General features: G+C 40.9%; 1 protein-coding gene across 3 annotated transcripts in view; it reads left to right on the top strand.

The window, feature by feature from the left end:
* Window positions 1-1,445: 1,445 nt before the first annotated feature.
* The window catches only part of eps8a (epidermal growth factor receptor pathway substrate 8a), a 165,590-nt gene continuing 153,262 nt past the window's right edge, over window positions 1,446-13,773 (top strand). For 2 of the 3 annotated variants that reach the window (XM_059654672.1, XM_059654671.1), the window contains exon 1: window positions 1,446-1,610. The gene's annotated coding sequence lies outside the window, so the exon portion shown is untranslated. The remainder of the gene's footprint in view (window positions 1,611-13,773) is intronic. The other variant, XM_048554119.2, reaches the window with a different exon arrangement.

Below are 13,773 nucleotides of genomic sequence, written 5' to 3'. Positions count from 1 at the left end.
AGAAGTGGGAGAAGTATTACAATCTGCGCCATGATTATATTAAGAACCCAAGTGTATTCTCACCAATCTAGACAGCAGTTGACACGTGTTCGAAGAGGGTGGTGGGGTGTCAACTGTCTCAAAGAAAGCAGGTAATTAAGGACAAGGAGGGAGAATATACTTTTGTCATAGTCACTTAGGACTAATTTTTGGAAATGTTTCAAAGTGCTAGGTTGTATAATTACAGAAATTAGGTGAGTGTATTAGCAAAGCCAGAATAATGTTGATGGTGATTTTTTAACTTTAGCATAGAGGCAGATAAGCAGCTGACGGAAAGTTAGTGAATTTCTGAGATAGTGGGAACTGCCGATGCTGGAGAATTTGAGATAACAAGGTGTAGAGCTGGATGAACACAGTGGGCCAAGCAGCATCAGAGGAGCAGGGAAGCTGGTGTTTGGGTCTGGACATTCTGAAGAAGGGTCCAGACCAGAAACATCAGCTTTCCTGCTCCTCTGATGCTGCTTGGCCCGCTGTGTTCATCCAGTTCTACACCTTGTTATATCAGTGAATTTCAGAAGCGTGTCTGGCATAGTTTCCTACAGCAGTATGTTCTGGATGCATCAAGAGGTCAAGCAATGTTTGATTTCATAATGGGTGAAGAGTTGGATTTAATATGTAACCTAATTGTGTATGAACATTAATAAAATATTGATCATGGTATTATTGAATTCAACATAGTATGGGAAATCAAAAAGCATGAATCAGCTACTGGAGCTTTAGATTTAGGTAAGGCCAATTTAAACAAAACGAGACAGAGACTGTGCACAGTAAACCTGTAATCTGTTCACAGAAAATCTACTGATGGGTAAAAGAACTGAATGCAGTGATGATATTTAAAAGAAACATTTAACACAATACAAAACCAGTTTATTCCTGAAAGGGAGGAGCTCCACTTCGCGAAAACAGCCATGGACAATTAAAGAGACAAGGGCTAGCATAAAACTAGAAGGGCTTAGAAAAATGCAGAACGGGAAAGATACAAAGCCATAAGGCGCTTATTAGATCTAGATCTGGGGCGTAGAATGCATTGCCGGAATGGGTAGTGGAGTCGACCTCAGCGGCATTTAAGCGGCTATGAGATAGGCATATGGATGATAGTATAAGGTAGCGGCGGAGGTTAGATAGACCTTAGGATTAGGATAAAAGTTTGGGACAGCATCGTGGACCAAAGGGTCTGTACAGTTCTATACTTGGCGCAGGGTCAAAACCCTAAGAGGCAGGGGTTTGGGGATCTCTTTCATCACATGGACTGCAGAGGTTCAACTTCCACCACCCACCGTCTCAAGGAGCAGGAGGAACCGGGCAGAAAACTCCAGCACCTGAGGATAGCCCTGCAAGCGAAGACGAGCGGGTCCTGACGGGAGGTGGCGCTGGCGCGCTCAGCGGCGGACGCGCGTCCCCGCGAGGCGGTGTGGGGGCACGCGGGAGCGCTGCGCGAGCGGCTTCGGTTGTTCGCGTCTGTGCCCCAGGAGTTTTGCGGGGGGGGTGGGGGCGCAATTCGGGCGCTGCTCGCTGACGGCAAGTGCCCAGGTGCCTGGAGACTGAGATACCGATCGAGGCCGTGAGCTGAGGTGAGAGGGGCTGGGGATCGATGGACACGGTTGGCGTGGGGGTTTCGGAATCGGCCCCCGAGGTGCTCGGAGGGAGAAGGGGAGGGTGTGCGGCTGAAGTTGGAGAGCTGCCCAGGGATAGGAGCGTCACCCCACCCAGGGCCCGGACCCCGGACCCCGGACCCCGGACCCCAGACCCCAGACCCCAGACCCCAGACCCCATCCCGGTAAAGAGAGGGACCCCCTCACCCGGTGTGTTAATAACGTTGTTCCACTTTCCACACAACACAACTAACTCATTTAAAAAAAAATATAAAATTATATGTACTGAATAGTGTGGCCGTTCAGCCCGTTGACCCCGTACACGCTCTTTATAGCCCTGCTCTTCTCCCCTCCCCCTTTTTGTTTTAATCCCTATCCAACTCCCTGTTGAAGGCTGTTGTTTAACCTATTCCCACCATCCTGTCATTGGCTGGAGAGGGAGGGAGTGGGAGCTTCCTCTCCTGGGGAAGGTGATTTGGGACCTCCTGTTTTGGGTGTGTCTAACAGCGGCGGGATGGGACCTCGTACGCTGTGCGTGGTAAGATTAGGAACTCATGACCAGGCACGGATTTGGTTCCAGGTAAAGTTTTAAAACCGTTTTAGTTCTGAGGATATCGAAGTCATGCAGAAGTATTTTCTTTGGGTGAGAGTTGAGGGTCAGGCATCTGCCCGTAGCAGGGGTGAGTCCTGTTGTTACCCGGGCCCCCTGGACTCTGGCCAGTGAAAAGGTGGTCTGTTGCTTTGGATCTTTTTGTTTGTACTGAGCAATGTTGGCTAAGGTTGATTAACTTTTTATATGAATGGCATATTGTTGATAAAGAAACTCTCTAGTTTGTTTTGTTCTTGCTGCTCTTTGTTGTAAAGTATAGTGAGTTTATTTGTCATATTCTGTGACTATTATTGTGTGCCAGAAGTTGGAGGTTGGTCAGCTCTGTTGGCTATCTTGCTAATACTGAGTGAGGCCAGTAGCATTGGTTTAGTTTCCACATTGGCTAAGGTTACCAGGAAGGATTGCCCTCCTTAACTTCTCCCCTTCTCGGAGGTGTGGTGTGTGAGGTTAAAAGACTAACATCCTGTGGTCTGGTACAACTATAGCAACTGTACACCAGAGGTGTAAACGTATGGTGGTATACTGATGTTGACATAAGAACACCTTTTAAACAGGAATAACTGAAATGAGGTGTTCCAAAACAGTTTTTAATTCCTGTTTTATCTGAACCTCCCCTTCGAAACATAACTTTTTCACGACTACTTTTAGAAAAAACATGCACAGATGCTTTGGAGTAGTTTTTTTAGTTTTAACTTCTATTAAATTGTTCTGGAGTTGTGAAATATTATGAAATGTGGATATTGTATGTAGTTCATAAAAAATATTTATGGACAGTTTAATTTTTTCATCTTGTCTGTTTAAACTTATGTAGTTCCTTTTTAGTGCAATTGCAAATTAAACTGTAAATCTCAGTATAGGTTGGGTCTGTTCAGCTTCATTGTGGCTGGCTGAAGGTAAATGATCTTCAAAGAGGTCATGAAAGGGCAAAGGTAATGTCATCTTCTAAATCATTTTTGTAGAAGATAATTTGAAATTGGAGGAAAACATATTGTGTGAATCAACTAATGTAGATAATTGAAATTTTAAAGCAGGAGTTTGTTTTTGTTTGTGGTGACCTGATAGTGACTGCTGTGAGAACTGGATTAGATGTAAATGTAAACTTGTGTAAAAGCAAACCAATTTTGCAGAGGAATTTTAAGGCATGATTAAGTTTATAAAAAGCTATTTCCTTTCTTGTGCTTGAGATTGGTTTTGTGATGGACCTTATTGAAAGCACCTAGATCTGATTCACAACAATGGGTTATATTTGTTAATTATGAAGAAGTGCATAATGTTTCTCAATTTTCTTTTTTGGTCAGAGTCCTTTTGTCACTTCAAGAAAAGGATGTACGAAAGTGATAACTGCAGCTTTCATGATTGACCATTTGGGCTTGAATGTACTTGATTTGAAATCTGTTATGCAGATTGATGTGTGATTTTTAATTGAGATGAAGTAGGAATCATTTTGGGTGGTTAATAACTTTTAAAGGGTTTGGAGGTGTACGTGAACATTGGTTTACCTCAAAAGGACATCCTTTTGCTTTGATTCATTTGATTTTTGCTTTGAATGCATCAGCTGAGTTAAAATTTGAGAGATTAGTCTTCATGTTACCCTTTCGAAACTCTGTTTATATTTCTAAACTATTTGGTTTAAAGCTTCAGTGAGGTGCTAATGAAGAGAAATATAAAATAGTTGATTGTTCCTTATTGTTGGAGTGATCTGATTTAGTATGTCTATTAATGAAAAGGCACACTGACTTTCAGTTTGTTCTGGTAGTTTCTGCTTCTTGGGTTAAGTCCAAGTTAATTTTGATTATAGAATCATATAACCCCCATTGTGTGGAAATAGGCGATTCGGCCCAAAAATGCACACCGACCCTCCGAAGAGCATCCCACCGTATTCCTGTAACTCTGCATGTCCCACAGCTAATGCACCTAGCCTGTACATCCCTGGTCAATATGGGGCAATTTAACATGGCCAATCCACCTAACTTGCACATCTTTAGACTGTGGGAGAAAACCAGAGCACCTGGTGGAAGTCCACGCAGATACGGGAGAACATGCTTACTCCACACACAGTCACCAGAAGTTGGAATTGAACCTGGTACTGAGGCAGCAGTGCTAACCACTGACTCACTGTGCTGCCTTTGCTTTCTGACATCGCTTCAGAAAAAAATCAGGAAGGTGATGGATGTAAGTGCTCTCAATATTTTGTTTTAAAACGTCTACGCCTGTGTGCACCTGAAGCTGACCTCCACAGATGAAACATGTCAGTCCCAACAAGGCTATAATGACAGCATCCCAGATTTTTAAAAATTGTGCTGAACTTTGAACTTTTAAAACTGTTATTCAGAGATTTTTGCACTGGCTTCTAAAGGAATCAGTTGAGACCAAATTAGACACTTGCAGGCAAGTTCATATCTCTGTAGTAGTGACAGTTCTTAATTCTAGCTCCACTTGAGGGTGGGTAGTTTGGTCCTTATGTCCTGTAGTTCTGCTGATGACTTCTAACACTTGGGTTATGTATTTTTTTGGGCCTTTAATTATATTTTCTTTTGAGTAAATTTGTTAGATTCCAAGATTTATCCCTGTTCTTTGGATTTTTGAATGAATCTACCCTTAAGGTTTGGTGCTCAGAGCTGCATGCAATCGTCTAGTTATGATCATGCCAAGGAGATGTGCAATAATTCAAGTAGTTATTATGGTTTCTCAAATGTCCCTGAGAAATTCTTGTGTCATAGTAGTTTTCCCAGATCCTTCCTGTGAATCATAAATTCTTAGTCTGTTGAGACTGTGTAAGTAACCAAAGAAATTTTCAAGAGAATAAAATGTGAGGCTGGATGAACACAGCAGGCCAAGCAGCATCTCAGGAGCACAAAAGCTGACGTTCCGGGCCTAGACTCTTCTTCAGAGAGAGGAAATTTTCAACTTGATTTTGAAAGTTACCATTGAGTCTGCTTCTAGTATCTTTTCAGGTGGTGTATTCCAGATTATAACTTTTACTGTCAATAATGACTTTATTTCTTTTTCCTTTGATAGATTTTAAAATAAATCACCTCATAAAGTGTTGGCAAAGAGCTGTAGCTTGGGTTGTGGATGAGGTTGCTGACTCTCTTGCCAAGCTGGCTTGTTTTTGTTCAGACGTTTCGTCCCCATGCTAGGCATCAGTGGAGCCGCTGATGAAGCGATGTTATTTTACTCTGCTTGGAATTTATACTGTCGGATCCGTTATGGTTTGCAGTGTCCCTTCTGGTTTTGACACACAGGCACGCATGGGAATTCCTAGAGGCACGATTCTCAATGCATGATGCCATCAACAAACATATAGAATTGGACCCCGTATATAAACTCATACAGATCAAAACCGGAAATGATGCTACAAACCACGATGGACTGGGCTGTATCAATTGCAAGCAGAGTAAAAGAACATCACTTCGGAGGCTCCGCTGATGTCACGTAGCATGGTGACGAAACGTCTGAACAAAAACAAGTAAGTCAGCAACCTAAATCACTGCATTTTGATATCAGTTTTCCCCAATGCTACTATTGTAACCATTTAGTGGTTCTAAACTTGAAACGATATTAATTGTCACTGGATCACAACCCTGGACGTCCTTCTCAGATGTTAAGAACTGCAGCCCTTCACCTCTTGCTGCTAGATGGCTTGCTATCACCTTCTTGAGGATAGTGTTGGGCAACGAATGCTGGCCTTGCTAAGTGAGGCTCACATCTGTAACCTGTGTGAAAACAGAGCTCAGGAAAAAAAATCAGCTTTGAGAGTATTGTCAATTATTGTACATTGCTATATTTTTCATTGTATACTTTGTCTGCTATGAAGCTGGCTTCAATTTAGCTAAATTTCTGTTAACCTTGTGCACTGAATATTTGAGAATTTTGCATACATAGCAAGTAGAACCTTTAAAAGTTTCTTGTGAAAATCTGATATATGTTATTGTGTTTTATAGACCATAAGTGTTTTCACTATTTTAGTTAACACATTAGAAATCTGGTACATCTGAGATGTGATTTTGATCTAAAACTATACTGATGACCCTCATGTTTCTTATGATGTCTTATTGGTGGTTTATGAATGCATCGTAGTTGATGTATTGTTCTTGTTGCACTATTTGTTTTCCAGTTACAACATACTGGCTCTCGTGTGATCTATTTCCTCACTAATTTCTTAACCATTGATGGAGTAGGGTTTGACTGACTGAGTTGGGGGACTTTGAAGTGAGAGGAAAGGAGACCAAAGAGCGCTGACTTGTCTAGTCTGAAGGCCAAACCATGAAGTGAGCAGATGTAAATTTGAGGGCTATATATCCGGTGGTTTTTCCTGAGCAGAAAATGGACCTGATCCTCAAGTCACGTTGTCTACCTTCAAAATGATAAAGGGGAGTGCAATCCTGTCCCATTCTTCCTAATTCTTCATCCCAGCCAACAGTCCAAATCAATAGCTCCACTACTGTACATGATTGTTCTTGTCTGGTCCACATGCCTTCTGTTTATTTAATACTCGGGTATCATTGGATGGATGTAACTTGCAGCCCCATTTATTACCTACCTTCTGACATTGTCACTGGGTCTGCTCTTCAAACTTTGTGCCATAATTTACTGTAACAGGGTATCTAATATTTGACCATTTAGGCTTCTGTTTGTAAGTAGACTTATAGGAACACTTATTCCATTGAAAGGATATTTAATGTTGAAGTTACCCTTTAAGTTAAAGCAGAATAGTTTGTATTTCTAGTGCAAATGCGACAACCGCATATCACTTGATAGCTTCATCAAAATGACATCTTGCCATCAAAAGACTAACAATAAAATGACATAATATAAACCATTTTTAGGTATCTGAGTCAAGCTATGCATTTGCTCCTTATCTGAAAGTACTTTTTTGAGAGACACTAAGGTATGGACCATTGGACCTCAGGAGCATCAAGAAGGTGGTAATTCATGCGTATGCTATAAATTTGCTGATGGCATCACATCTCGATATTCTGATTTACAATATATTCATCAACTATGATGAATCTGGCCATTTCCCAACCTGCACAAATGAATGTCAGCAAGCAAATGAGAGTTTCTTGGGATTCAAGGACTGGATTGTTGAGGTTTGGAGGCTAAAATTTAGATTCTGTGCTTTGAAGATCTGATGATTGTGATGTTCATCCAGCTTCACACTGTTACCTCAATTCTCCAGCATCGGCAGTTTCTACTATCTCTGATCCTAAGTATGTGTTTGTCTGTTGGGATTAGTGTTTTTATTTACTGTTTACTCTTTAGAAACATGAAACACTAAATTGAAAATTGTGGGGAAAACATGTGCAAAAGGCGCTTTTGGTGAACTTTTTGATGACGACATACTCCATATGACTTTTTGGTGTAAATTTCTATTTGGACTGAACTCAAGATACTTTTAATGAGACTCTGTCTCTTCCACCCCCCACCCCAACTGACCACCAACTCCCCTTTTATAAGTTTGTTCAACAGTCACTGAGTAAGGATGGCACAAGTCAAAGCCAACATAAATTGCTTCAAATCCAAGAATGCACCCTGAGCAAACCTCCAGAGAACTGTGTACTAATCAATGCAAAAACTTAAAAATGTCATCAGTTTGAGCTGATTCAGATCTTCTGATCAAAGAACTGATGTCAGAGACTGGTAGCTGAGATGAATGAGGTAAAAATCATTCTTTGTGCTTTTCCTCTGTAATGTCTGCAGTTTGTTTGTGGTGAACAGTGAATGCAATTTGAAGTGAATCATTGTAGACAAGCTTGCATTTAGTTATTGAAGAAGGCTTTGTAGCCACGTTTCTGTGCCCATCAGGGTTGGAGTAAGCTGTAGGGCATGATATGATGAAAATCTTATCAACTGCCTGTACTTTTTTAATGTTAAAGCTTTTCAATCATTTTATGGTGTCCAGTGGCATATTTTACAGGTAGACAATTATGTAATCTTTTGTGCAGAGTTATTGCATAGTTTGTAAAATCAGTTTCCTTGTATTTTGTACACTGAGAACTCAAATAACTAAACAAAGCAAAAAGTTTAAATTTCCATACCTAATATGGTTGAGTTCCCACTGAGCTCAAAGTCCTTTTGGGTCTCGTTATTCTGCAAAATAAAATTTGAGAATTTTGTGTATTCTTCAAGCCATGAGTGGTTATATCTTATTGCATTTGAACCATACCACTAATTGATTACTCAGTATCTCTTTGGCATATTGAGGCTATGAAAGCAGGAGTGGTAAAGTATTTCGAGTGTGTTGTGAATTCCAGTCCATGGTCATAGTTTGTTCATGTCAGAGTTTTCTGTGCTTGCACAATCACAGTATTGTAATTCTGTCCTGCTGAAGTGTGGAAATGTTTTGGCATTAATTGTCTGTGGTTAGTCTTTTGCTACCAGATTTGGTGGTTGGAAGAAGCTGTATAAATTCTTGCAGTTGAACATATTAAGACAGTGATTAAAAATAAAAATGTGTACAGCAGGCATTTTGGATGCACAAGCTTGTTTTTGCTTAGGATAGATAAATGTAGAATGAAGCAGATTTGGTGGGAAAATTGTGAACCATGTCAAAGGAAATGCCTATAGAGAGACAGTTTAAGCATTTTACTAAAACATGCAGTATATTGTCAACCATGGTAATCATTTTAATGACATGCACTGTCTGAATTGAAGCAGATTATGTTCACTCAAGTAAAAGCCAAATACAGCAGATGTTGGGGAACTGCAATAAAAACCATGATGGACAAACCAGAGTCTGGCAGCATCTGAGGTGGGAAAAGCAGAGTTAATGTTTGCAGCCCAATATATCTTTTTCCAGACCTGTAGATAGTGAAATAATGTGTTAGTAGCCCTGAGGATATGCTCATATTTTAGCAGTTCCTCATACCAAAGCAGGCTGTGTCCAAACACCATTTAGGTTGTGGCAGGTAACATTTCTGCCACAGACTGACCAAACAATAACCATCTCGAGCACGATGCAAGCGAAACCCACATCCCACAAGTGGAGGATATCACTGAGAAAATCAGTGAAGAACGTTTGAAGGGTGGTAAATGGTGGAAATATGGAGTGAAAGGTAGAAAGAATGAAAAGTGCACTGACCTTGAAAGACAAAATGGAGAAATTGTTTTATCTGGCTATGTGACTTTACTGTTTGTTGGTCAATGTGGTGGCTAGAGGAAGATGCCCACAAATCTTGGTTCAGTCAGAACCAGAATGTATATTCCATTCATTTTGTGGCAAGGTGTGGATGATAAGAACATTTGATTGAGAGAAGGCAATATGAAGTGGAGCATTGACTGAATCACAGGTTTGGAGGTTGTTCAGCTGTACGCTTGATGCACTATATTGGTGTTGATACTTTTTATGTTTCAGATGGAAGCTGTATTTAGTCTTTTTGCTGTAATTTGTTTGTATTCCTCCCTAGTACTCGGAAGAGTGTGTGTGTGTGTGTCTCTCTGATACTGCAGAGACAAACATGGTACCCGGTTTGCGTGTGTGTGTAGGTTTCGTCCCTTTTTGGGTTGATTTGTAACATGGTTCTAATAGAATGGCAAACAATCAAATAGTAAATGTTATGAGCTATAGTATAAACTGATCTAAAACCAATAGAAGAAAAAAAACAAAGTATGAAATGAAGTTGATAGAGCCTTGAATTTTTGAAAAGGATACAAGATGCTTTCTGATCTTGCCACTTTTTTGTTTTTGATAATGAAAACACTTTTAATAGGCTTGGTTGAGCTATGAAGTTTGAGCAAACCTAATTGTTTAAAAATCTGTGCTTCGTAATTAGAGAATTCCTGGTTGTAAAAAGTTCTTGACCAGTCACAATGAGACTTTTGTCGTGATGCATAAAAACTGTCACTGGTGTGTATTTGATTACTTCACACATGAAACAACCAAATAATATTCCTACCTAAGGACGTGAATTTGTTCCTGTGAGGAACATTCTGATGTAAATCTAATAGTTGACAGGATTTCTAGTTTATTCTAGTGAAACAAAATGTCCAAAACTTTTTGTTAAAGCATCCTATCAATTGTTACAGGAGATTGGGTTAAGTGAATTCTTGTTGCTTCTTAGACTTTTTTTCAATAAGTGTCATGTAGAATGTAGGGTCCAAGGCAATATTTTATCAAATGGTTCTTTACAATTTTGTTGAAAATATTGCTGGCTAGAACCAGACCTAATTAACTGAATTTGTAAACAGAAATGAGTTTATTTCCCCCCCCCCCGCCCCCAGCTTATTTACTAGCTAGTGGGTGATTTCTAGATATCTTTTGTCATGCTAAATTCATTCTGTATGGGGTGTCAGGTGATCTCAATATTTTCTAATGTGGAACTTTCCCTGGCTCTTTGAAATCAAATCAAGGATTTGAGGAATTTTTCTGAAATTGCATGAAGTAAATTAATGCACATCACCTAGGGTTTTCACACACACTCACTTCCCCCAAGGTGAGAGAGAATGATGTACTGACCTCCTCTGCCTTTCCACTCACCTTACAGAAATGACCTGAATCCAAGCCAGAAATAACATTCAGTGTGCCTATAAGTGTGAAACTGTACTTCCTCACCCACTTCGAAGTATTTGCAATCTTCAGCATGATTAACCATATCACCTTCTTCCTCTTGCCACATTGAGTGACCTGTGCTTTCCTGGTTCCATTCCTATCTGTTCAAATGGTAGCCAGATAATCTATGTGGGCTCTCTTTGCACTGTTACCCCTTGAGATCTTGGGGGGAAAAAAATCTGTTCAATTTCCATCTAATACTCAGCTCAATACTGCCAATGGTGATGCCACATGAAGAGTACCACATTTTGCAAGTACACTGTGCTCTATTTCTTGATCTCCATGGAGCCCACTCCTGTCTCTGCTTTGTTACTGTTTATCAATCTTCTAATATTGGAGGAGCAGAAGTTACCTTAAAATAAATATTTGTTGGCTCCCATTTTAACATCTGTTCTCCTCCTTGATAGCTGTCTGAAATTGAACTAGTTTTCACATCTTTTTGGTTTTATTAGTTCCCCCAAGTCAAGATTCTGTTCCATAACCCAGATTACTAGTTCCTATCCCCTGTAGGACCATCAGACTGTGATCCTCCCTCAACTTGTCCTTATTCGTGCAACTGTTTTGTCTAAATCAGATTATTCCATTGCTCTTTTGGACAGTGTACTAAACCTGCGCTCATCAGAAGCTCTGCCAATATGCACTGCGTTTCATTCACTATTGCACTTTTGCTGATTTGTCATTGTCCGCTTGTCTGGTAGTGCCTCAATTTTTAAAGTCCTTGTTTTAAATCCATCCTTCGTTTTGGTGTTGTTCTTCCTTATCTCTGTCACCATCATCTTTCTGACATGTCCTCAAGATCTGTGCTCTTCCAATTCTGGCAGTTTGTGCATCCCTTATGTGGCCATTGGCAGCTATGTTTCACTACCTCTGGATTTCTTTACCCAAACACACTCTATTTCCATTGCTTGCTTCCTTTTTCTAAGATACTCCCTCAAACAGACTCTACATACCTGGTATGAATGTTGTTTTGAACCCACATCACTATTGTGGTAAACTCTAATCTTCTGACAGATGATGAGGACAGGCCTAGAATGTTGTGGATATTTTCTAATCAAACTGTTCAGATGTTGACGTTTTGGGCCTAGCCCCTTCATCAGAGAGGCCTCTCTGAAGGGTCTAGGCCCGAAACGTCAGCTTTTGTGCTCCTGAGATGCTCCTTGGCTTGCTGTGTTTATCCAGCCTCACACTTTGTTATCTTGGATTCTCCAGCACCTGCAGTTCCCAATTATCTCTGTTCAGATGTTATGGCATTTATCTGGACCAGGTGGGGCTTGGCCTCCTAGTCCAGAAGTACAGACATTATTGTGCCAAAAAAGCCATCTTGCAATACTCAAGGGCACACTTAATAATCAGCAAGCTTTGTTCATTAAAGAAGCCACTGGTAGGATCCTCGGTTATTTGGAGTTATTTTCCAGATTGCCATTGATTTTATAGCACTGTCAGAATGATGCTAACTGGTCATGCAGCTATTCAGTTTCAACTTAGAATTCCAGCAGCACTTGGTTGGGATTTTCCAATCTGTTCTGCGGTGTCCTGGATCAATTTGGGATTTCTGCCTGCAGGGAGATGTGGTGACCAGTATTGGGCAGATACCATCGAGGTAGATGTGGGTTTCTCAGCAAGTTGAGTTGGATTCTCTCAAATAGGATAATAGATTTCGGTGGCAGTTTTCTGGATGTCCTGGAATTCCTATAATGTGAAATCAGGGCGTTTGACCAGTTAAGTCCGCACTGACCCTTAGAAGAGTATCCCACCCAGACTGATCCAAACCTAGCCCTATTACACTCCATTTCCCATGGTTTACCCACTCGTCTGCACATCCCTGGACACTATGGGTAATTTAGCACGGCTAATCCATTTAACCTGCACATCTTTGGACTGTGGGAGGAAACCGGAGCATTTGGATAAAGATCACGAAGATGCTGGGATAACACGCACACTCCACATGGACGGGTGCCCAAAGTTGGAATTTAACTCAGGCCCCTGGTGTGATGAGGCAGTTGTGCTAACCCTGAGACTCTGTGCCACCTCTGCTGAGTCACTGTGATGCATGAATTCTCCTAATGTAAAACTTTTATGCAAGTACTGCAGGTTATAAAAAAGGTGAATGGAATTTTGGCATTTATTGGGTAGTAATCTCAGGATTATATCCTGTGCCATGTGCTACTGAGGCCAGGAACATCCAGTGTACAGCTGAACACATGGCTAATGAGCTGATGTGGTGGGGAGTGGTTAGAGGGCTATGTGGATTATTTGGAATGTCTTCCAGAGACGTTGGAACCTGTACGAGAAGGTGCACCTGAGGGGTACTAGTATCCTGGTGACAGATGAGTTGGGATTGATGATGTCACTGGGGAGGGTTTAAACTCGTGTGGTAGGAGGGTAGCAACTGGAGCAGCATGTCACGTAGAAACTGGGGAAAAGCTTGACACTGAGGCAAATAGCGCGAAGAGGAAAAGCAGTTATGGAGAGATAGCTGAGCTCAGCAGAACTGGAGGCTTAGACTGTATTTGTTTCAGTCCAAGAAGTATGACAGATAATACAAATGAACTTAGATTAATCGATGCTATCATGGGTACATAGTTAAGAGGAATGGGATTGACAGCTTAACATTCAAGGATATCAATTGCTTTAGACTACACAGGAAGCAAAAGAGTTGGAGGAGTTGTGCTTCTGGTTATAGAGAGCATATCTTAGCTGTTTTGAAGGAGGACTCCCTGGAGGGATTCTTTTCAGCAAAGCATCATATGTACAGCTCAGGAATAGGAAGGGTGCAAATAAAATGATGGGATTGTACTACAGATCTCCCCGACTGCCAGTCGTAGAGGAAGAGAGATGTAATCCGATTCTAGAAAGATGTGAAAACAGGGTTGTTGTGGTGGATGATTTTTCAACTACTCCTACATTAACTGGGCCTCTCTTAGTGTGAGCATTTGAATGAGGAGTAGTTTGTTAGGTATGTCCAGGAAGGTCTTTTGGAA

Source organism: Stegostoma tigrinum, chromosome 25, assembly GCF_030684315.1.
Source record: "Stegostoma tigrinum isolate sSteTig4 chromosome 25, sSteTig4.hap1, whole genome shotgun sequence".
In the NCBI taxonomy this organism is placed as follows: Eukaryota; Metazoa; Chordata; class Chondrichthyes; order Orectolobiformes; family Stegostomatidae; genus Stegostoma; species Stegostoma tigrinum.
This window is presented reverse-complemented; position numbering and strand designations above follow the sequence as displayed.